The 21,950-nt window shown below is 43.7% G+C and overlaps 1 long non-coding RNA gene across 1 annotated transcript; it reads right to left on the bottom strand.

The window, feature by feature from the left end:
• Positions 1-6,933: 6,933 nt before the first annotated feature.
• Positions 6,934-9,923, bottom strand: LOC119317426. Its single transcript, XR_005153612.1, has 3 exons — positions 8,772-9,923; positions 8,371-8,461; positions 6,934-8,290 (listed from the first exon to the last, which is right to left on the bottom strand). It is a non-coding gene; the product is annotated as an uncharacterized LOC119317426 (long non-coding RNA).
• Between the last annotated feature and the right edge of the window lie 12,027 nt (positions 9,924-21,950).

Below are 21,950 nucleotides of genomic sequence, written 5' to 3'. Positions count from 1 at the left end.
AATGATATACATGCTTTTAATTACTCTAGAGAAGCTGGGAATCAAAAACGAGATTATATAGCACAGCAAATGTGGGCACAATATGTATCACGAAGATCTCAGAATATGTAATATTTTATCCAAGTTCTGCTACCATTCATGTACTTGAAATATGAGATGCAAGTTGTAATACCATTCTTGGACTTCATGCTTATGATCAAGCTAGTTTTGCTGCATGCCTAACCAAAAGTCTCTCGACATACCTACCAAAATATACTAAACCATCATGGTCAGTTCTATGACCAATTTAACTAGACAAAAGTATATGACACCCACAGACCAAAAGCTTCCCTAAAATATGACCTCTGATCATAGTGGATCACCACCAGTCCACCACAATGGCTAATTTTGATCATTTGTTTGGGCACGTGCAATCTCTCTTTTAAGCCAAGCCAACCGTAGTTCATTAGTAGAGTAGGACAAGAAAACTTCCCTGTTCTCCTTACATTTGAAGATATCTGATGCCATCAGCATATCTCCTAGTTGTAGACCTTCCAAGCCTTCAATTGTTGTGATACACTTGTTGATGCTGTAGGGGTCCTCTAGCTTCTTCTCCTCAATGGCAGCAAATCGATCAATTTCTTCCTTCTTCAGTTTTAAATACTTCTCATGGAAGTCATCAGTAGCACTATGCTTCTGTTTTTTCCCACGCCTAGTGTCATGTTTCTCCATTTGTGTGGATCTTGGAGGGGCTTGCACATGCTGAATAGGTGTAGATAGATGCGGGGGAGAATCCAAGTTGGTTTCCTCAAGTTCTTCATCTAAAGTAAACCGCATGTCCGACTCGCCGGTAACCGGCATAGTAGGTGATGGTGATTGATCGAGATCAGCCATCTGTGTCAACTGTGACAAGGGAACTGGTGCATACTTCCTCTTGCTAGTATAATGGTCCATGCCTTGGCGAGTTCTCCCTTCAGCATAACGACCTAGAGAATAGTTTCAAAGACTTGCTTAGAACAATCAAACATTATATACAAAGTTTAGGCTGCAAGGTAAAATAGCTACAATGGAATTGTGAATATTATGTTGAAGTCACCTTCATAGAGTGGAGCTAATTCTTCATAAAAGGGAAATGATCTTTCTTTCCATTGGAGAGCATCCTTGCTGTTCGTACGAGCAGTAAAGCTTGCCCAAACACTATCAGATGCGTCTACCATTTTTCTGTCCTTATCCCATCCAAAGCCACTTACATCCAACAACTTTTTCACAGTACGATAGTCTCTCTTCAGATCTTGCTCCTTCTGTTTGACTTGGTTGAGAGTAAATGACTGATCAAACTTTTGATTGAGTTGATGAAGAATATTATTCCATGCCTCCTTGCTCCAAGCATTCTGTGTCCGAAAACCAGGCACATCGTGATCTTTTAGGAGTTTAATAAGGTACAGCTTCATTTGGTGACTCCATTTGGCTCAAGAGTTACCTTTTGTGATTCCTAGATATTCAACATAATTGTACAAATTTAGTTTCTAAATCAATAACAGATCAAAAAATAAAATAAAATTGCATATCTAAGTTTATCAGTGTCACCGTAACATCAGAACTTACCTATTTCTGGATGAAGACCTGTAGTCCCATCATCAACTTCAAGATCAATTGCACCATTTGATTGCAGATGATGGCCTTGTCGCTCAGACAAGCAACGTCGATCAGCCATCTACATGCATCATATTGTTGGCATACAATTTTTACAGGGCACAAATGATATTTGTTCGGAATAGAATCCTTGAAAAGGGAAATTTTAGTGCCTTGTGCAGACAAAAAAATTACCACGTGATGATCCAATAGCTATAAGAAAATAAGCTCATGCTGCTCATACAGTGCCAAAGAACCAGAGGAAAAGTAAAAATATGGGTACCATCAGGACACAGTCGTGCAACTCAATTGCTAAATAAACGAGCTAGACATTAGCAAATACATAGTGAATTGAGAATTTAGTCAAATCTGAGACCTCTTATTTTTTTACCTAATAGCTGCAAAGAAAATCCCCAAATCCTGAAATAACAAGCTCGATCTAAAAAATCAGAGAGAATCTACAGCAGGTTGCAAACTAATACTAAGCAAATCAATCTAATCTATGTGTATAATACCTACAAATTCATGGGAAATCATGGGAAGCAAAGGAGGATCGGATCTGGCTTTTGGAGTTGCCTCGTACCTTGTTGCTGGACTTCCTATACGGAGGAATAGAAGCAAGGAGGCCGGCCGAGGAGATGACCAGCTGAGCAGAAGGCCAGGCAGCAGGCTGAGGACCTGGGCAGAAGGCCGGGCGGCCGGCCGGCCGTGGCGGCGCAGCACGACTAGGTCGATGTTGAAGGAACTGGGGGGCGGTGCTTCTATTTGCGATGTGTCTTGTGAGAAGTTATGCGAGCGTTTATTTACCGCGAAAACTGAGCGCGCTTTTTTTCCCAACAGGATTCTTTCCGAGAGCTTCGACCTCTTGGAAACTTTCCTGTGAAATAGAGAAGGGGAAAATCCATAGGATTGATTCCCAAGGTTTCTATTCCTGTAAATCAAACGATTAGCAGAGGAAAAAATCCATAGGATTAGAATTCTATGAAAATCCTACAAAAATCCCATGAATCAAAGGAGCTCTAGCAGAGGAAAAAATCCATAGGATTAGAATCCTATGAAAATCCTACAAAAATCCCATGAATCAAAGGAGCTCTTAGAAATCTCAGAATGAGTAGCCATACAACATGATACCGACAATAGGAAAATTGTGTCAACTGCTCATCCACATGTGTAAGAAAACAAAGGACATAGGACCAATGTAGTTTTTGAATGATTATCTTCTGTCAAAGAGGGCCAGGAGTGGAATTAGGTTGAGAATGGTATTCTCACAACATTATAGTTCTACATCAAGCTTCCTATGCAGAGGAGGATCCTACAATAGCAATGTGCTCATGCCTACCATCTCAAAATGGCTAAATTATCAAACCTACCTTAAAATAGTATCAACCATGTTATTCCCCATGAAATTAAGAAGCGCATAAGAGTTTAAAATGATTCATGTGATTTAAGATCAAAAGCAAGGCACCCACTGCCATGCAGATATCATGCAAAAAACTTCAGGAATAAAACGCCAGTCACTGGCGCGGCATGGATCGTTCCTCGTAGACATTTACTTTCCACTTTCCATTGATAGCACGCTCGCAGCCTTGGCAAAGATTGATTGATTACCAGTTTTAGCAGAGCGTAAGGATGGTCGGAGACGCCCTCAACGTGATAGCACTTGCACTATCGGTGCTGTACTTGGCAGTGTTGTGGATAATGTCATCTAGCCACGCATTGATCTTCCTAGAGAGGATGTAATCTGCGTGCTAAAGTTATGGAAGAACTTGGCGGCAGCCAAAAACCAGTCGTGGCTAACGACATCCACGTGCATCTAGTAGGTGAGCACACGGACCAACTGGTTGGCTTCAATCCAGCTGCGTAGGTCCGTCTTGGGCACCAGCTCATGCAGTCACATGAATCCCACAACTTTTACCATTGCCTTAGTTTGTGATTACTCATTGTTTAATCACAATCCGTACAGTCAATTTTTATATGGTTAGACAACCAATCTCTAGATCTCAATACTTATAGCATGATGAATCTCGCCAATCCATCAATATACTTTCCAGCTAATAACTAATTAGGATTTATCTTTGTAGCATGGAATTAGTCTTTCATGGCAATTAAGCTCAAAAAAATTGGACCAAGCCCAAGAATTGTCCTTCATCCTCTATCTTTCTCTGCTCCTATCGGCTGCTGCCTTGGTCTCTGCCAATTGGATGTATGTCCATCTCTCTTCTGATTAAATTATCCTTGAAGCAATCATGTCGTGAGCTGCTCCTGTCTGTATCTTCTTCTACCCTTCAGGTATCTCTCTTTGTGTAATTAGTGGATAGATCACACGCACGAGCGACATAAAAACGTAAGGAGTGTTGCATACACGCAACAGCAGATTGGTCTCTGCAGCGGCAACAACGCCCCGTGAAGTGGAGCTCACTGAGGTAGAACTTGGTGGCCGCGGTGATGAACTCTGGAGCTGCGACCAGCAGCAGCTTCTGGTGGTGGGCTGCAGCGATCAGGCTGGTGGAAGGCCGACCACCTGTTGACGGCCGACCATATCTCGACACACCTTTTGTTTTCTTGTCTCTGAATTTCTGTTGGATGCATCACATCTAGGTGTTCTTTCGGCCATGCGTAGACCACATGCACGTACATGTTAGCTTGATTAATTCAACCAAGCACATCACAAGTCCATGGAGAGAAAATTACATCCTCATATTCATGTGTTTGGCAGAACAGATCGAAGGAGTACCTGCGTCTCCCAGCCGAGTCGATCCGGCAGTCAGGCTTTAGCTTACGTCCATGCATGTATTATATTTTCATCTCTTGGCAACAGCGATCGGTTCAGCTCCAAAGTAATCAAGCTAGCCTCTGTTGCCGGAAAGCAGTCGGCGTTGTTAAGGTTGGGCCTTCAGCTGGAGAGAGATGATGCATTGTTTTCCATGGGAGATGACAAAGAAGATTGGTTCAGAACCAGAAGAGATGATGGATAATACTTCATGTTATAACTGTATGGAGTGTTTTTTAAGGATTAATATTGTTACCAATTTGCTTCACGGGGAGAAGAGGCGTGGTCCTTTAGGACCCATGCGGATAGGTTATTTTGTGGGGAAAGTTTTTTTAAGGATTTTTGGCTTGCTGAGAATTTTTGGATTAATCTACACAGTAATAATTCGGTCCCACGTAGATTAACGGCTCCTAATTTATAATTAACGTGGGAATTTTTAGGAAGTCGGTAATTAGTATAGGTATAGGTATAGATAGATAGATAGATGTTGGGTTAGTGACCGACCTACTATCAATTGCTTTGGTGATGTTCCTGTAGTTGAGGTGAGAGCCACCAACTCGCCATGGACCGAGGTTATCTGACCGAACACCTTGCCATTTGTCACACGCGGTCACCTATATCTAGTGAAAACACATTAATTTTTTATTTATTTTACCTACATGCACACTTAATTATGCTTGCATGCATGTTCAGTAACTGAAGATGTTAGTATTATACAGCGATATTAAGTGCAACCAAAAAGAATTTATTCATCTTTAACATAAATTTTGGTACATAAGTCAGTATGACACATGAGATTTAATATTACACTCATATGCAGTGAAGTTATCACCATTTATTCCCCTAAAAAAGATGTATTGTGTTAAACGGAAGATTCAACTCACTTATAGGACGTTCGTTTTCATGTCATTCCGAATGAATAACAAATTGACCGAATTGACACTGCACATACAAAATAAATCAAATCAAGAAAAACATGCAAGCAATTTTTATGTTCAAAAGGTGTAAGATAGGGGTACCTGCCATTGCACCCTTGCACTTGAACGTACCTCATAGTCATCTATTTTAAGTAAACATTATCTCGCATCTGAGAAGAAGAATCAAGACGTTGTTTGAGTTAATGAAACATGTTTAGTGTGCATGGTAAAAAAAGGGAAGCAAGCTGTCGTCCACATGTTAGAAGCCAAGTAAGTTAATTACCAGAACTGGACTTTCTATGCAACACTCCCGTCTGCATTTTGCCAGAATAATTAACACAGTATATTTGAAAATCATTCAGATTATCTGGAAGTTAAATCTGAAGATAATAGACCGATCTAGCTAATGGCTGGCTAATTGGCACAATAAGACGACATAGAAGCCCTTCATGGGCAATATGCTGACAAGACAACCATGCACCTGCATGTAATAGCTTGTAATTACGATCTCAGAAGAATGTGCTTAACCGCTGCACACAGCTGAAGCTAAACCAAAGGCACACCGCCATCCACACGCCGAACAAAACCAGGCAGTCAAGCACAACACCACGGGGATCACGACCATGGTGTGGCGCTGCAACAACGTGCGCCTCCAGGAGAACTGTCTTGCCCTCCTTCATAGCCCGCTTTCCTCGAGCAGTCCAGCTGTGCTTTCTCATCTTTCTCATCCGCGGACGCAATACTCGCTCCACGCATGAACCATCGCCTAGGAGCACCAATGCGTTTGCAGCGGCGGATGAGCTCGACATCAGCGCAGCGTCCGCGCGAACCGCGAACTGCCGCACGACGCGGGACACGGCTTCATCGCAGAGACGCCTCCTGGGTGTGGCAATGCATGCACCACATACGCACTCCAGGAACCGGGCGACCTCAACGCTGCCCGGTGTAGGCTCCTCGAGGACCCTGACATCGAGGTACATGCAGCTGTCGTCGGCTGCAAGGAACATGAACGTGCGCCGAATCGTCATAGGTGTGATGCAGGGATGGTGCCATCGGTGGTGCCCCGGCGCGTGGTTGAGGCAAAGCACCGCCAGCGCACGGGCTGCCGTTGTCGCACTTGTGCTCCGCCACCGCCAACGACGCAGCCCCGTGGTTTGAAAGTTGATGGCGTGGTTTGGATCGAATACAAATTAACTGATGGATTTCCTTGTTCTTCGATTTGTAATAGAAATCTTCTCTAAGTTGTAGATGAATTAGGATTGGATTTTCTTTCTTTGGGAAAAAAGGATGAAGCAAGGGGAAGAGACAGAGGAGGCAGCGCAGGAAGAGCCCAATGTAGGAACATGACCCAGCCGCCAAGTTGGGTTCGTTAGCCCAAACTAAGCCAATGAACTAATCGTTTTACTTGACCGATGGCACAAATCTGGACGGACGAACATGCTATGCTATTAGTACCATCTCGTTTATATTACGATTTTGTCTATACAAATCGTAAAAGCGTATTACAACTGGGCTGAAGCGTATTGTGACGGTGAATCCACGGAGTCAATCTGTGCTTTATTATTAGGGAAATATTATTAAACATGCCCGTGCGTTGCTACGGGCCCGATAAATACGGCTCAAAACCCTCACAATTCAACGTCCTCTATTTCAACAAACAAATAAATTCATCGACAAACAAATGATGGCTGCACCGAATTGGGCTTTTGCATCCGATATCTTCCTACACTAAATTGAAGCAAACTATAAAGAACTCACTTTACTCATTAGTGGTACAAAAAGTTCAGCAACACGGATTCTTTATTAGTGCTCCTAAACCCCTTAATTAGCACATCATTTCTCTGAACACTTGCAAAGTCTGCAGCATCTACAAAAGGGTATAAAATGTCTTACTGTCAGTTTAATTAGTAATTAGATGATAAAAATATGACACGACAGTCAGATTTAGTTTACAATCTTATCTTATGGCAGTATTAGTAAGAGAAACCATAATTATGAAATCGAATAAATAGATCACTAAAATAACAAATCTCTGTGACCAAATCAAAATATTCAGAATAACAGAGTGTATGGTTGTGCCTAGCAGGGAGTACTTCATGTTCTGTGATGTCGTATAGTTCTAGTGGCACATTGCATACTGAATGTGAGGTATTTATAGCAAAACAACTTCATATCCAACAATAAAGTAGTAAATTACACCAGATCAATTACAAATGGCTAAGTCTTTCATTAGGGAGGCCGTTGGCGTAATTAGGATAAACTTTGATAGTGCTTGATGTGCAGAACTGAAAAACTAACCACAAGGTGTAAGAGAAGGCATTTCCAGTGAATGGCGCCATGTACAGTTCTTATCCTTTTATCTGATTAGGAAAATCATGCACTGAGGTACATGCAGGAAGAATATGTACCTAGGAAGTGAGGAGCGTGTGGGTGACGGGCGCCCGTGAAGACATGGTGACAAAAAAAGAAACATATATGCTCTCTTGAAAAAAGAACATGTTAGCAGTGCTTGGTGAGATGGCATGTATATAGCTTATATGAAGCACACAAACGGCTCTGCTTTCTTAAGGTTATTCTTTTTTTGTAGGAACCTTTCTAAGCAAAATAATGGTTTACAAATACCTGATGCTCTTCATGTAAGTGTAGACATAAACTCAAATACTACAGGAACGGAACTTTCAAAAGGCAATCATTGGAATTGTGTGAATCAGGCATGTCCCTACTGCAGTATTGAACAACTTTTGTGTCAATCAAAAGGCCATGGACAACACTTCCTGCTTCCGCATCATACGTCAATATCCCCATGTGAGGAAAACAAGGTGGCTACCTTAGAATCCTCAGCCTACACACGTTCCTTGTCTAGCATCTGGAATTGCATAAAAAAATCATAATATTACCATAAAATAGGAGACTAACTTCTTGCGATCGGCATGAAGATACCAACGACACAAGGATTGGCAAACACATCACGCTTCTGCATTAGCTCAAATAGCTGGAGCCAAAACCAACAATGAGGGCGTTAGATTGGTGAATGCAATGCTCCTGGGAACAGCAAGAGCGTGAGTAGCTTACCATCTTGAAATAAATCATGAGGGCACCTTGCGTGTTCAAAAAGGCATCGGTTTGAAGAACCCAATGAACCAATCGCCCAAGGTTGCCACATCTGAAAAAATGTCAGATAAGAAAATTCGGTCAGATCACGTGACAAGATCGACAATGATTCCCCATGTAATTTGACGAAAAAGAGACAGCTCGAAGGGGAGAAGGAAAAGGCAAAGGTCGTCACGAGCCTTTAGGAGATGGGCGTTCTTGTGGGACAAGCTCGTGACCACGCCACGCTGCATCTTCGCCCACAGAGCGGAAGCAAAGGGGGACGAGGAACATGTCAACGAGCAACAAGAAATCGAAATCGAAGCGGGCCGAATTGGCGGAGGGAGGCGGGCGGGCGCAGATCTCGTGGCCTGGCGGCTCACCTTGTCCTGCGCGCTGGCCTTGGCCTCGTCCTCTACCGCCGCCGCCTCGCCGTGCTCGTCGTCCTCCAAACATCTTCTCAGATAAAGAAATTGTACCAAGAGGTTTTCCAATTTTCAAGACATCGCAAAACAATCTCCTTGTTCATGGCATTCGTGGCTTTCTGGTTTATATGTTCAAGTCACAAGAAACAGCTCCAAACTGGGCCAAGAACACAATACATTATATGATGCCAAAGCTACCACAGCCCCTATCACAGTGCAAATGAATGAATGGCTTCATGAACTGACCAGCTAGCAGACTTCCGCCGAAAAAACATAATGCAGTTATGCAAATGATTGTAATTTTCCAAAGGAGGTGCGATGCAAACTTATTTTATCAGAGGCGCAATGCAGATTCTGAGGTTAGGAGGAGAGAACTGTAAACAACTTGTGTTGGGCAAAAGGGCAAAAGCTCGAACGTGTGTTGTGCATGCTGTCGAGGTTACCGGGCGCGCAGTAGGCGACAGTGTCCGGGTGGTCGCGGTGCGCCCAGAAGGCGGCCACGGCGGCATGTCACCCCTGCGCCACCACGCTCCCCTGCGGCCATGCATCCGCCAGGTTGCGCCGCAGCACCACGTACTGCACCACCACGTCCTCGGCCTCCTTCCTCGCTTCCTCGACGACAGCGGCGGTGGCGGCGGGAGATGGAGCTGCATCCGGCGTGGAGGCCGCCGCGCTCATGCTGGCTGACGGTGCGCCCAGACGGCATGCACCCCTGCGCCACCATGCTCCCCAGCGGCCACGCGTCCGCCAGGTCGCGCCGCAGCACCACATACTGCACCACCACGTCGTCGGCCTGCTTCCTTGCTTCCTCGACGACAGCAGCGGCGGAGGGACTTCGCGTCACCGTGCCGGATCCCTCCTTCTCCCCCGCCCGCTAGATCCCGACGCCGTTGTTCTGCATCGAGCAGACGCGTCGTCCCTGGCCGCTCGAGCTACTGCGTTGACCAGATCCAAAAGCTGCGCCCGAGCGCCGCGACGGGGGCGGCGAGCGGGAAGAGGTGCGGCCGCGGCAGGCGGGTTGAGGTCGGCCGCGGCGGCGAGTGGCGCGGTGGTGGCTGGGGAATTTTGCACAGGCCAGGGTCGAGGCGAGGAGGCAGATGCGTAATTCTTTTTTAGCGAACCGTTTTTCTGGCAGAGTAATGATGGATTTCGGGTTAAGTACATAAAATAGGAGGGACTATTTTGCAAAAAAGTCGGGCGACAGTGAGCCCGGATTTGATGATGCAAACATACACGAATCTTTTGTGATTACGCTAGCGGGGCAGGAGCTGAAGGCCCAAGTAGACATGGCCCAGTTGATGGTCGCAGGCCCAGCCAAGCAGCGGACGGGCAGACTAACAAAAAGATAAAATAGTACCACCTCGGATAGCGAAAATAATATAGATGAAAAAACTGAAAGCGTAAAATTACGGGAAAAAGCGTATTGTGACGGTGAACCCGGAGACCCAATCCGTGCTTTATTATTAAAAAAACTAGCACAAATACCCGTGCGTTGCAACGGGAGAAAACTGAATGTTATATCTAAGCATAGTGCATCATGGGAATTTTTTGTCAAACGCAACTTGTTTGCAACGTGATAAAAAGTTGACATTTAAGAATACACTTAGATGCATCCGCGTCCATACTTTCTATATTTTCATGGATCGAGTTGATTTAGCCAGTGCGTGCACGTAGGAGCAATTGCAACATCCCTAAAAAAAGAAAAAGAAAGGAGCAGTTGCAACAGGCATTCAATCCCCACCCCACCCCGAGAGAGATCCTTTTGAGGAGTACGTGCCTCACCGCCTCCATCTTTCTCCTCCCGTGACCTTATCTACATCCATCACGGCTCATCCTCTCTTCTCCATGACTCCATCATCCAGCGCCCACACGAGCTGGCCCGCCTGTGTTCCAGCCGTGCACCCACTACTCCATTCTCTTCGCCGACCGTTCCAGCGCATGCACGGCTCCATCCTCTTTCTCCAATCTCCTTCTCTAGCCCCGCACGGCTCTATCCTATCTTCTCAAATCTCCTCATCCGCGCCGGCGATGCGCCACTGTCCACCATCCTCTCTTCTCCAATCTCCTTCTCCAGCCCCGCACGGCTCCATCTCCACCCTCTCTGCTCCAATCTCCTCATCCGCGCCGGCGATGCGCCACTGTCCACCATCCTCTCGATGCGCCACTGTCCTTGTGGAAGGCTCGTTCTATCTGATCTTAGATAATCAATTGAACGATGTGGGAAAAGGCTTGCCGATTTCTCACACCGACGTGTCGCGCGCAGCCGCTTGCGTGCGCGCACAGCCACAACTGCCATGGCTGATGGCCTTCAGAGCATCACCGCGGATCTTCTCCTCTGTCACTGCTCGCCTTCGTTCGTCGGAGCCCCAAGCACCACCTCCGTGGTACCTCCTGCCGCTTCTTCTACTCCGTCGTGGGGCTTCCTGCCGCGCCCCCTAATGCTCCTTCTACTCCGGCGTGGGGTCTCCTGCCGCTCCCCCTGGCGCCCCTTCTACTCCGCCGCGGCTGTAGCCATCCGCCGGCAGGGGCGCGCCCTTCACTTCTCCTGCTCCGCCGCAGCTGTAGCCGTCCGCCGGCAAGGGCGCGCCCTTCACTTCTCCTGATCCGCCGCGTCTACAAAGGGAGCGGGCATCTGGATAAAACGAAACAGGATTCGCGGGTTCAATTCATACATATGTAGTTTTTTCTTATGAAAACGGAACGTTTTTTCCAGAATCACTAAAACAGGGACGCGGGTTTAATTCCTAAAAACCATAGGGTCCTTTCTGTAAAAACACCACGACGGTGAATCCGAAGACCCAATCCGTGCTTTATTATTAGGGAGAGATTAGGGAAAGATTATTATTATTATATAAGAAATATGTCCGTGCGTTGCAACGGAAGAAAATGTCACATAATTGTAAGCCCATAAGTATGCATCAATCCCTCCCCTACCCCAAGCAGGTCCACACCTTCTACTTCAACACAAAGCACTCAATGGCCTAGGCTCGAATCATCTCTCCTTCTCGGTTTCTTCTTTTTTTTCCGTCCCCTCAAATGCGAATAAAAGTGAAGCCCAAATCAATCTTCCATCTTATTCGAATGTTTTTTCTGCATCAAACTTAAAAAGAAATCTGCCCGTGAATTTATGCATCAAACTTGCAAGTTTGTAAAGATTGAGAATATTTCATGTCATGAAGTTTCAGATTTATTTCGCCAAAAAATTGAAGTTTCAGTTTTTTTATATTTTGTTTTCTATCTTTTTGAAGTTACTGTTCATGAATTACAAAACTCACCAGCCGTTTTTTATGTCACGAAGTTTCAGATTTATTTCGCCAATGAATCATGAGGGTGTCGGGATACCTGAGCTAAAAACCAATCTCTACAAACTCACCAGCCGTTTTTGTGGACGGGCATATGTATATCAAACCTGAATGATTTACACCATTGCATACATCAGTAGATACGCACCGTGTGTATCCAGTGACAAAAATAAAACAAAAGCAGATGATAAAGCTTCCGCCGTCAAGTACTTGCCGTCACCTCCTTACATACACGTGTAGAGAACAAACCAAAATAGGATGAGATGATGAAGCTGTCGTCCACTCCGAGCATGCATGCTCCTAAGGTCAAAGAGACGTCGATCAACACGACGACGTAAGCATGCAACGCCATTCTTTCACAAGTACCTGATGGAAGTTTTGGGTTGGAGAGAGTTCCAGCTTGATGGCTGGAGAGGGCACGGTTTTAGCTGCTCCAGTGATGGCTGTTATCTGCCTCCTCGTCGTCGCGCCGGCGAACAGTCCACGGCGGCTCCGTGCCGGCGAGATCAACACATGCTTACCATAGGATTGTAGGAACATGGCATACCACTACCTCCATCGCTCCACGTTGCCTCGCCGTCGGCAGATCGTTGCCCAAAGTAGAACTGATCACAACTGTCGACGGAGATAAACAGGCGCATGGATACTATATGTAAACAAACAACTGCATCCGGCATGGATGAGAATCAAGGCACTCAGGGGCACTGTACGACGTATTTACCTGCCAATAACAACGTAAAACTTGTAGAGGACTATTCGTAGTTGGAGAAGAAGAGCAATAATTGGGCCTCGGAAGTGGCTTTGATTGGCTCGTAGGCGGCCTTTAGTAAGTCGGTTCGGCCAATGCTACTGGCCCTATCGTCCTCATCGGTTCCCAGCGTCTGGCACTATTTGTTGTCATCATCATCATGCTGGACGTCGATCCTGGGTGAGTGTTCCTCCTTCACAGCCAGACCAGCACAGGACGCGATGAATCCACGAAGCTCTCATGGTTCACCACCACCTCTAGTCTGCGGCTCTATACCGATCCAGCGCTTGGCCATGGAGCTCGATCGTTCCTTCGCGCAGGTTTGGGATCGTGCTTGCCCCGGTTGCAGTCGAGGTAGGATCAAACCGAGCTTGCGGGGACTCGCGATGGCAGCCAAGCCGAGCCGATCGACGAACCCTAGTCTCTCGAGAAAAGAGGAACGGAGCGAAGGATGAGACGAGGTCCCGGAAGAGAGGTCCGGGCAATTTGATCGTGGAGTCAGGTGCCCTAGTTTATATCGACGCAGAGAACCGGGTCTTTCCTCGTTGCATGAGTCCGTTACTTACACGATTTGATGATGCAAACACACACGAATCTTTTGTGATTACGCTAGCGGGGCAAGAGCTGAAGGCCCAAGTAGACATGGCCCAGTTGATGGTCGCAGGCCCAGCCAAGCAGCGGAAGGGCAGACTAACAAAAAGATAAAATAGTACCACCTCGGATAGCGAAAATAATATAGATGAAAAAACTGAAAGCGTAAAATTACGGGAAGATGCGTATTGTGACGGTGAACCCGAAGACCCAATCCGTGCTTTATTATTAAATTAGGGAGAGACTAGCAAACATGCCCGTGCGTTGCAACGGGAGAAGAAAAAAGTACAACACCCCTAATAACTCCCTGCTGCCCCTTCTCACACACACACAAGTCCCTATTTTAAGAAAGCACTCCACCCGTGTAGTCACATATTCTCCTTAAGATCCGTACTTTGTTATAGGGCAAATGTCAGATGTCATGATAAGTCAAGAATGACATGTAAGCCTACATAGAAACATGACCCACCAGAACAGATGAGTCTAAAACGTCCAACTGGCGAATGAATAAATCTAGGAAATCTAAATACATTTCCACTGTCATAACAAGCCACGACAACCGCTATAGAAAGGTCCATATCTGGATCGTAAAGTTACTTTTGCTAAACCTCATGTCAGTCATTTGAAAAGGTACAACTAAATATTGAACATGACCATATATACTCCTTTTGCAAACCTAATAATGAACTCTGGCTAAATTTACTACCTAATCTCCATGCTTATACAACACAGTGAACTTGATTAATGACCATAGTCTATAGAAGGGAACAAAACAAATCTAATCACCGCCAGGAAACTAATGGAGTGATATTTGTTTTTCATAGAAGTAGACATACCTCTGCCAAATGGTCCATGGCTCAAATCCGATGTCAGCATCATTTACCTTTGGAGACTATTAACTTTATTCCTCGCGACACGAAAGTGATTTATCTTCCATGTTTACAGGTTAAGGGCAAAAGCTCACTTGCTGATTGGAAAAGATGGCCCTCCTTACTTTCTGACGGGAAGAAATTGAACAGATAATTCTGTAAAACAAAAGAATTATAATACTAATGATTACAGCCATGGAAAAGTAGTGCTAGATGGTGACAGCTTTAAGCATCCGTGAGATATAATACTTACAAAACCAGATGGTATGATGTTAATCATATGTATCACCACTCAATATTGAATGTCAAGCCGAACTACCTTATACTATGTTTTCAAATCACGGGCGATTTGGCCGCGATCGCGTCTCATTCGCTGCTAGGAAATCGTCCCGCAGTTTGCCAGATTGCGGGAGATCGCGAGAGATCATGCCGATTTAGGCTACAATTTCGCTGCAAATTTAGCTGCCGCTAATCCTTTTTCCAGTGATTTTAGTTAGTGCTCTATACTGGATATAGACATCACAAAGTCAGAACAGGCCTTCTTAGAGATGAACCATATAATAAAATATTACATTAAATGATTAGGTATGCACGCAAGGATTGTTTAAAAGCTTTATCACTGTATGGAGAAAACAACATGGTAAGATGCAACGCTAGCTTTTTAGTTCCATCAACCAGAGCATCTGCAGTAGGTTGTATCCGCCAAGCTCGTTTTCTTCCCCAGCTGGGTGATTAGTCACTGGGTGATCTCTGTGTTTGCAGTTTGTATTGATCAATCAAAGGGCATATTAGAAGCCACTCACGGGCTTCAAACTGGAGGCAGGGCCAGCGGTTGTGGGGGATAGAGAGCGCGCAAGCCGCAGCTGCCCCAGCCCCTCCTCACCGGGGCTGCAAGGATCAAGGATTGAGTCGCTGCTGCACCCCTGTTGCCGGTGAAGGAGGTAGTACAAGCACATGGCATCACGCTGCTGCCGGATCTCGCCTCCATGGATCAGAAGAGAGAGTAGGCACAGACATCCCTGAGATATGACCAATACTCCAATAGTACCCATCATGGCTCGGCATGGTCGACGACCACCTCGTCGTTCCTGCAGCCGAGAGCCAGGATCCTCGGCGACCACGCCTCGACGACAACGGGTTAGATCAAGGGATGAAATTTGTTTTATAGTAGCGATTTTCTTTTCTTTAGAAAAATAGCGGTGGTTTCGTTTTTTAGCTGAATACGGGTGGTTTCCTAGTTGTATATAATACTGACGTTGTTGGTGTGATGGTAAGCCATGTATTCTATATTCTGTAGGTCTCGCGTTCGAGTTCCCAAGTTTTTACTCCTCGTTTCTGTGTTCTCTCAGCCCATACGTTTTCGAGTTCCCAAGTTTTTACTCCTCGTTTCTGTGTTCTCTCAGCCCATACGTTTTTTTTTGAGTAGCCTCTCAGCCCATACGTGAAGCTAGCAGCCGTTCCACGGTGAACTCGCGGCCCATAAGAGAAGCTAGCGTTTGCGTGGCCCAGTGCTAGCGATGGATAAAAACAGCCCAAGCCAGGGACGGTAAACTCAATCGTTATTTCCATATCCAGTAAAATAGGACTGCGGGTTTAGTTATAAAAAAAATAAGGACTTTTTTATAAAAAGATCATGACGGTGAACCCGGAGACCCAATCCGTGCTTTATTATTAGGGAGAGATTAGGAAAAGACTACTACAAACATGGAAAGTAAACTAGCTAAAAGCTACTCCCTCCGTCCGGAAATACTTGTCCTCGAAATGGATAAAATGGACGTATCTATAACTAAAATAAGTCTAGATACAACCATTTTGAGGACAAGTATTTCCGGACGGAGGGAGTACAACTAATTTTTTGGGTTTTCTTAAGGTTTTTCAAACACACAAGAAGAAAGCTTAAAAAAAATAAACTAGCATGAATATTACAATGAAAAAGTATGAGCACCAACAACTCGCATGAGTGTGTGGACATGAATGTAATGTTGGTGAGAAATACGTACTCTCCCAAGTTTAGGCTTTTGGCCTAAGTTGGTCTATGTCCACGGATCAAAGCTCTCCTCTCCAGTGTACTGATGAGGATCCTCAGGGTGCCACTGGTTAGCGATCTCCTCCGGATCCCACTGATAAACAGACTGACGATGAGGGTCAAGTGGTGGCTCGGGCTCGGGATCTGAAGCTGATGTCAGGCTCCGGTAGGCATGAATGGCCTCTGGCAGAACAAGGTACATGCCTGAAAATATGTTGAACAAAGAAGGAGCAGGCAAGGTAATAGTCTCAAAGTAGTCTTTATCAAATATCAATCTATAGTTAAACATCTTCTTCTTATTCTTAACAATAAAATCATGTGCTACCATACTCTTATAATCTACAAAAATGTGAGGCAATAACTTTTCCTCTTTCTCATAATGCCTAATAGGTATGTTAAAGTGTGCAACAAGGCGCGAGGCAAAAATGCCTCCTAAGACGGGACCCTTTGTACGGTTCAGATTTAACCGTTTAGCAATAATAGCACCTAAACTAAAAGTGGTATCACGAAACAAAGCATGGCGCAAAATAATAATAGCAGGGGCACTAAGATTTTCATAGTTCCCGTGACCAATTAAGCATCTGCTAGCAAATATTACGAAGTAGCGTAGAACAGGAAAATGTATGCTAGTGATTCTTGCATCGGAAACTTTCCTAGTTTCCCCTACAGCAATCATATCAATAAGTCCCTCCACACCATTACGATATGGTTCCTCTATGCTGCCCTCGAAGGGTATCCTACAAACCCGGCAAAAATCATAAAGTGACATCTCCTTATGCTCATCATAAAAATAAAATTCCACCGAAGGTGGTGATCTCCTAGCATGAAAATGAAAAATTTGCACAAAAATATTGGTGAGTAAGAGATACTGTTCACGCTGGTCGTGGAAGAAGTCGGTGAGGCCTGCATTCTCAGCCAAATAATAAAAATCTTCATAAATCCCGGGTTCTCTCAAGAACTCATCACAAGGCCATTCACACGGCCGAACCTCCGCAGTACGCGGGAGATCATATTTGGGCTTCTTATTTTCTTCACTTTGCTTATCCTTCGAGCTTCGGCTCGATGAGCCCCTCATCAATCTCTTCATCTTTTTCTGAAAATTTCTGAATTTTTTAACTTAAGATAAAAGTGAACCAAACTCAACAAAATTGATACCCACCACTCCTACAAGTGCCTAGAGGCCATATCATGCATTAAAACTACTTTTGACCACATAAATTTGACATGCCAGCTCAAGAATAGGATCACCTAAGTAGCAAAAATTTGGAATAAATAGAGCACTAGAACATAAACTAATTGGACCATTGGAGGAGTCACATATCGAAGAACAATCCCCCAAAGCAGTTTTGTGAATGGAGCTTTGAGCAAGGAGATCGAAAATGTCAGTAAGATGAGCTAGAACTCGGGTTTGAGCTAGTGGATGATTTTTTGGAGGAAGACAAAGTGTGTGGGTGCAAGAATAAGTGGAGGGGGCCCACGTGGGGTCCACGAGGCAGGGGGCGCGCCCCCACCCTTGTCGGCACATGGTGAGGGCCCCTGGTGTGTTCTCAGTGCCAATAATTCTCAAATATTCTGGAAAAAATCATATTAAATTTTCAGGGCATTTGGAGAATTTTCATTTTTACTGTATTTTTTATTGCAAGGATAATTCAGAAAATAGACAGAAAATGCTATTTTTACTTTATTTAAGATAAATAACAGAAAGTAAAAAGAGGGTACATAGAGTTGTGCTTTCTAACTTCATCCATCTCATGTTCATCAAAAGGAATGCACTAACAAGGTTGATCAAGTGTTGTTAACAAACCCATTTCGAATAACATGAAACCGGTGAAATTCCGAATAACACTAGGTTACCTCAACGGGGATATGCACATCCCCAATAATAAGAATATCATATTTCTTCTTGACAGTAGGAAGAGGAAATTCAAAACCTCCAATAGTAATCGTTGAAAATTTTCCAATAGAATTGATACTGTGGATTTGAAGTTGTTTCCTCGGAAAGTGTACTTATGCTCATTACCATTAATATGAAAAGTGGCATTGCCTTTGTTGCAATCAATAACAGCCCCTGCAGCATTCAGAAAGGGTCTACCAAGAATAATAGACATACTATCGTCCTCGGGAATATCAAGGATAACAAAGTCCGTTAAAATAGTAACATTTGCAACCACAACAGGCACATCCTCACAAATACCGACAGGTATAACAGTTGATTTATCAGCCATTTGCAAAGATATTTCAGTAGGTGTCAATTTATTCAAATCAAGTCTACGATATAAAGAGAGAGGCATAACACTAACACCGGCTCCAAGATCACATAAAGCAGTTTTAACATAGTTTCTTTTAATGGAGCATGGTATAGTTGGTACTCCTGGATCTCCAAGTTTCTTTGGTATTCCACCCTTAAAAGTGTAATTAGCAAGCATGGTGGAAATTTTAGCTTCCGGTATCTTTCTTTTATTTGTAACAATATCTTTCATATACTTAGCCTATGGGTTCATTTTAAGCATATCAGTCAAACGCATATGCAAAAAGATAGGTCTAATCATTTCAGCAAAGCGCTCAAAATCCGCATCATCCTTTTTCTTGGATAGTTTAGGAGGAAAAGGCATGGGTTTCTGAACCCATGGTTCTCTTTCTTTACCGTGTTTCCTAGCAACAAAGTCTCTCTTATCATAATATTGATTCTTTGATTGTGGATTATCAAGATCAACAACAGGTTCAATATCTACACCATTGTTATTGCTAGGTTGAGCATCAACATGAACATCATCATTAACATTATCACTAGGTTCATGTTCATTACCAGATTGTGTTTCAGCATCAGAAATAGAAATATCATAGGGATTCTCAGGTGTGTCAACAACAGGTTCACTAGAAGCATGCAAAGTCCTATCATTTTTATTTTTCTTCTTCTTAAAAGAACTAGGTGCATCAACATTAATTCTCTGAGAATCTTGCTCAATTCTCTTGGGGTGACCCTCAGGATACAAAGGTTCCTGAGTCATTTTACCCCCTCTAGTCATAACTCTAACAACATTATCATTTTTCTTATTATTTAATTCATTGAGCAAATCATTCTCAGCCTTAAGTATTTGTTCTACTTGAGTGGTAACCGTAGAAGCATGTTTGCTAATAATTTTAAGTTCACCTTTAACTCTAGACATATAATCACTCAAGTGTTCAAGCATATCAGCATTACGTTTTAATTGTCTACCAACATAAGCGTTGAAGTCTTCTTGCTTAACCATAAAGTCATCAAACTCATCCAAGCATTGGCTAGCAAACTTAGTAGATGGGATTTCACATTTATCAAATCTATAAAGAGAATTTACCTTTACTATCTGTGTCGGGTTATAAAGACCATGTATTTCTTCAATAGGTGGTAAATTCTTAACATCTTCAGCTTTAATACATTTTTCTTTCATAGATTTATTTGCCTCTTGCATATCTTCAGGACTAAGAAATAGAATACCCCTTTTCTTTGGAGTTGGCTTAGGAGTTGGTTCTGGAAGTGTTCAATTATTTTCATTACTCAACATATTATTCAATAGCAATTCAGCTTGATAAACAGTTCTTTCCCTAAAAACACAACCAGCACAACTATCGAGGTGGTCTCTGGAAGCATTGGTTAGTCCATTATAAAAGATATCAAGTATTTCATTTTTCTTGAGAGGATGATCAGGCAAAGCATTAAGTAATCGGGGAAGCCTCCCCCAAGCTTGTGGGAGACTCTCTTCTTGAATTTTCACAAAATGATATATTTCCCTTAGAGCAGCTTGTTTCTTATGAGCGGGAAAATATTTAGCAGAGAAGTAATAAATCATATCCTGGGGACTACGCACACAACCAGGATCAAGAGAATTAAACCATGTTTTAGCATCACCCATTAATGATAACAGAAACAACTTAGGATAAAGTAATAGCGAGTTTTCTCATCATGAGTAAACAGGGTGACTATATCATTTAATTTAGTAAGATGTGCCACAACAGTTTCAGATTCATAGCCATAAAAAGGATCAGATTCAACCAAAGTAATTAACTCAGGATCGACAGAGAAATCATAATCCTTATCAGTAATAAAGATAGGTGAAGTAGCAAAAGAAGGGTCATATTTCATTCTAGCATTCAAAGACTTTTCTTTAAGCTTAACCAATAATTTCTTAAGATCATATCTATCATTGCAAGCTAAGAAGTCTCTAGCAGTTTCTTCATCCATAACATAACCCTCAGGAACAACATGCAATTCATATTTAGGGGGAGAATCTTCATCATCACTTTCATCAATATTATCAGTTTCAATAATTTCATTCTCTCTAGCCCAAGCAAGTTGTTCATCAAGAAATTCACCTAGTGGCACAATATTATCAAGCATAGAAGTAGTTTCATCATAAGTATCATGCAAAGCAGAAGTTGCATCATCAACAACATGCGACATATCAGAATGAATAGCAGGAGTAGGTGCCGCAAGTTTACTCAAAACGAAGGTGAATCAAGTGCAGAGCTAGATGGTAGTTCCTTACCTCCCCTCGTAGTTGTAGGATCGAAAGTATGTCTAGAGGGGGGTGATTAGACTACTTGACCAAATAAAAATCTAGCCTTTTCCCAATTTTAAATCTTGGCATATTTTAGCAACTTAGCACAAATCAAGTAAACAACCTACACATGCAATTCTAAGAGTATAGCAGCGGAATGTAAAACAATTGCATATGAAGGTAAAGGGAGGAGTTTGGAGGGAGCAAACGCAATGTAGACATGGAGATTTTGGCGTGGTTCCGATAGGTGGTGCTATCGTACATCCACGTTGATGGAGACTTCAACCCACGAAGGGTAACGGCTGCGCCAGTCCACGGAGGGCTCCACCCATGAAGGGTCCATGAAGAAGCAACCTTGTCTATCCCATCATGGCCATCGCCCACGAAGGACTTGCCTCACTAGGGTAGATCTTCATGAAGTAGGTGATCTCCTTGCCCGTACAAACTCCTTGGTTCAACTCCACAATCTCGACGGAGGCTCCCAAGTGACACCTAACCAATCTAGGAGACACCACTCTCCAAAAGGTAATAGATGGTGTGTTGATGATGAACTCCTTGCTCTTGTGCTTCAAATGATAGTCTCCCCAACACTCAGCTCTCTCTCATCGGATTGGATTTGGTAGAAAGATGTTTTGAGTGGAAAGCAACTTGGGGAAGGCTAGAGATCAAGATTTATGTGGTTGGAATGGAATATATTGACCTCAACACAAGTGTAGGTGGTTCTCTCTCAAAAAATGTATGTTGGAAGTGTAGGTATATTCTGATGGCTCTCTCTGTGAATGAAGAGTGGGTGGAGGGGTATATATAGCCTCCACACAAAATCTAACCATTACACACAAATCAGCAAACTCGGTGGGACCAAAGTATAAAACTCGGTCAGACCGATTTAGTTCAAAATGTGAATGTTAGGATTTTTGATGGGACCGACATGTCAACTCGGTGGGACCAATTCCATTAGGGTTAGGGCATAACGTAATCTCGGTGAGACCGATTACACAAACTTGGTGGGACCGATTTTGGTAATAGACAAACAGAGAGTTGGTCAGGAAAACTCGGTGGGACCGAT

This window comes from Triticum dicoccoides, chromosome 6A (genome assembly GCF_002162155.2).
Source record: "Triticum dicoccoides isolate Atlit2015 ecotype Zavitan chromosome 6A, WEW_v2.0, whole genome shotgun sequence".
In the NCBI taxonomy this organism is placed as follows: domain Eukaryota; kingdom Viridiplantae; phylum Streptophyta; class Magnoliopsida; order Poales; family Poaceae; genus Triticum; species Triticum dicoccoides.
Note: the sequence above shows the minus strand (reverse complement) of the source record. Positions and strands in the feature narration are given on the sequence as shown.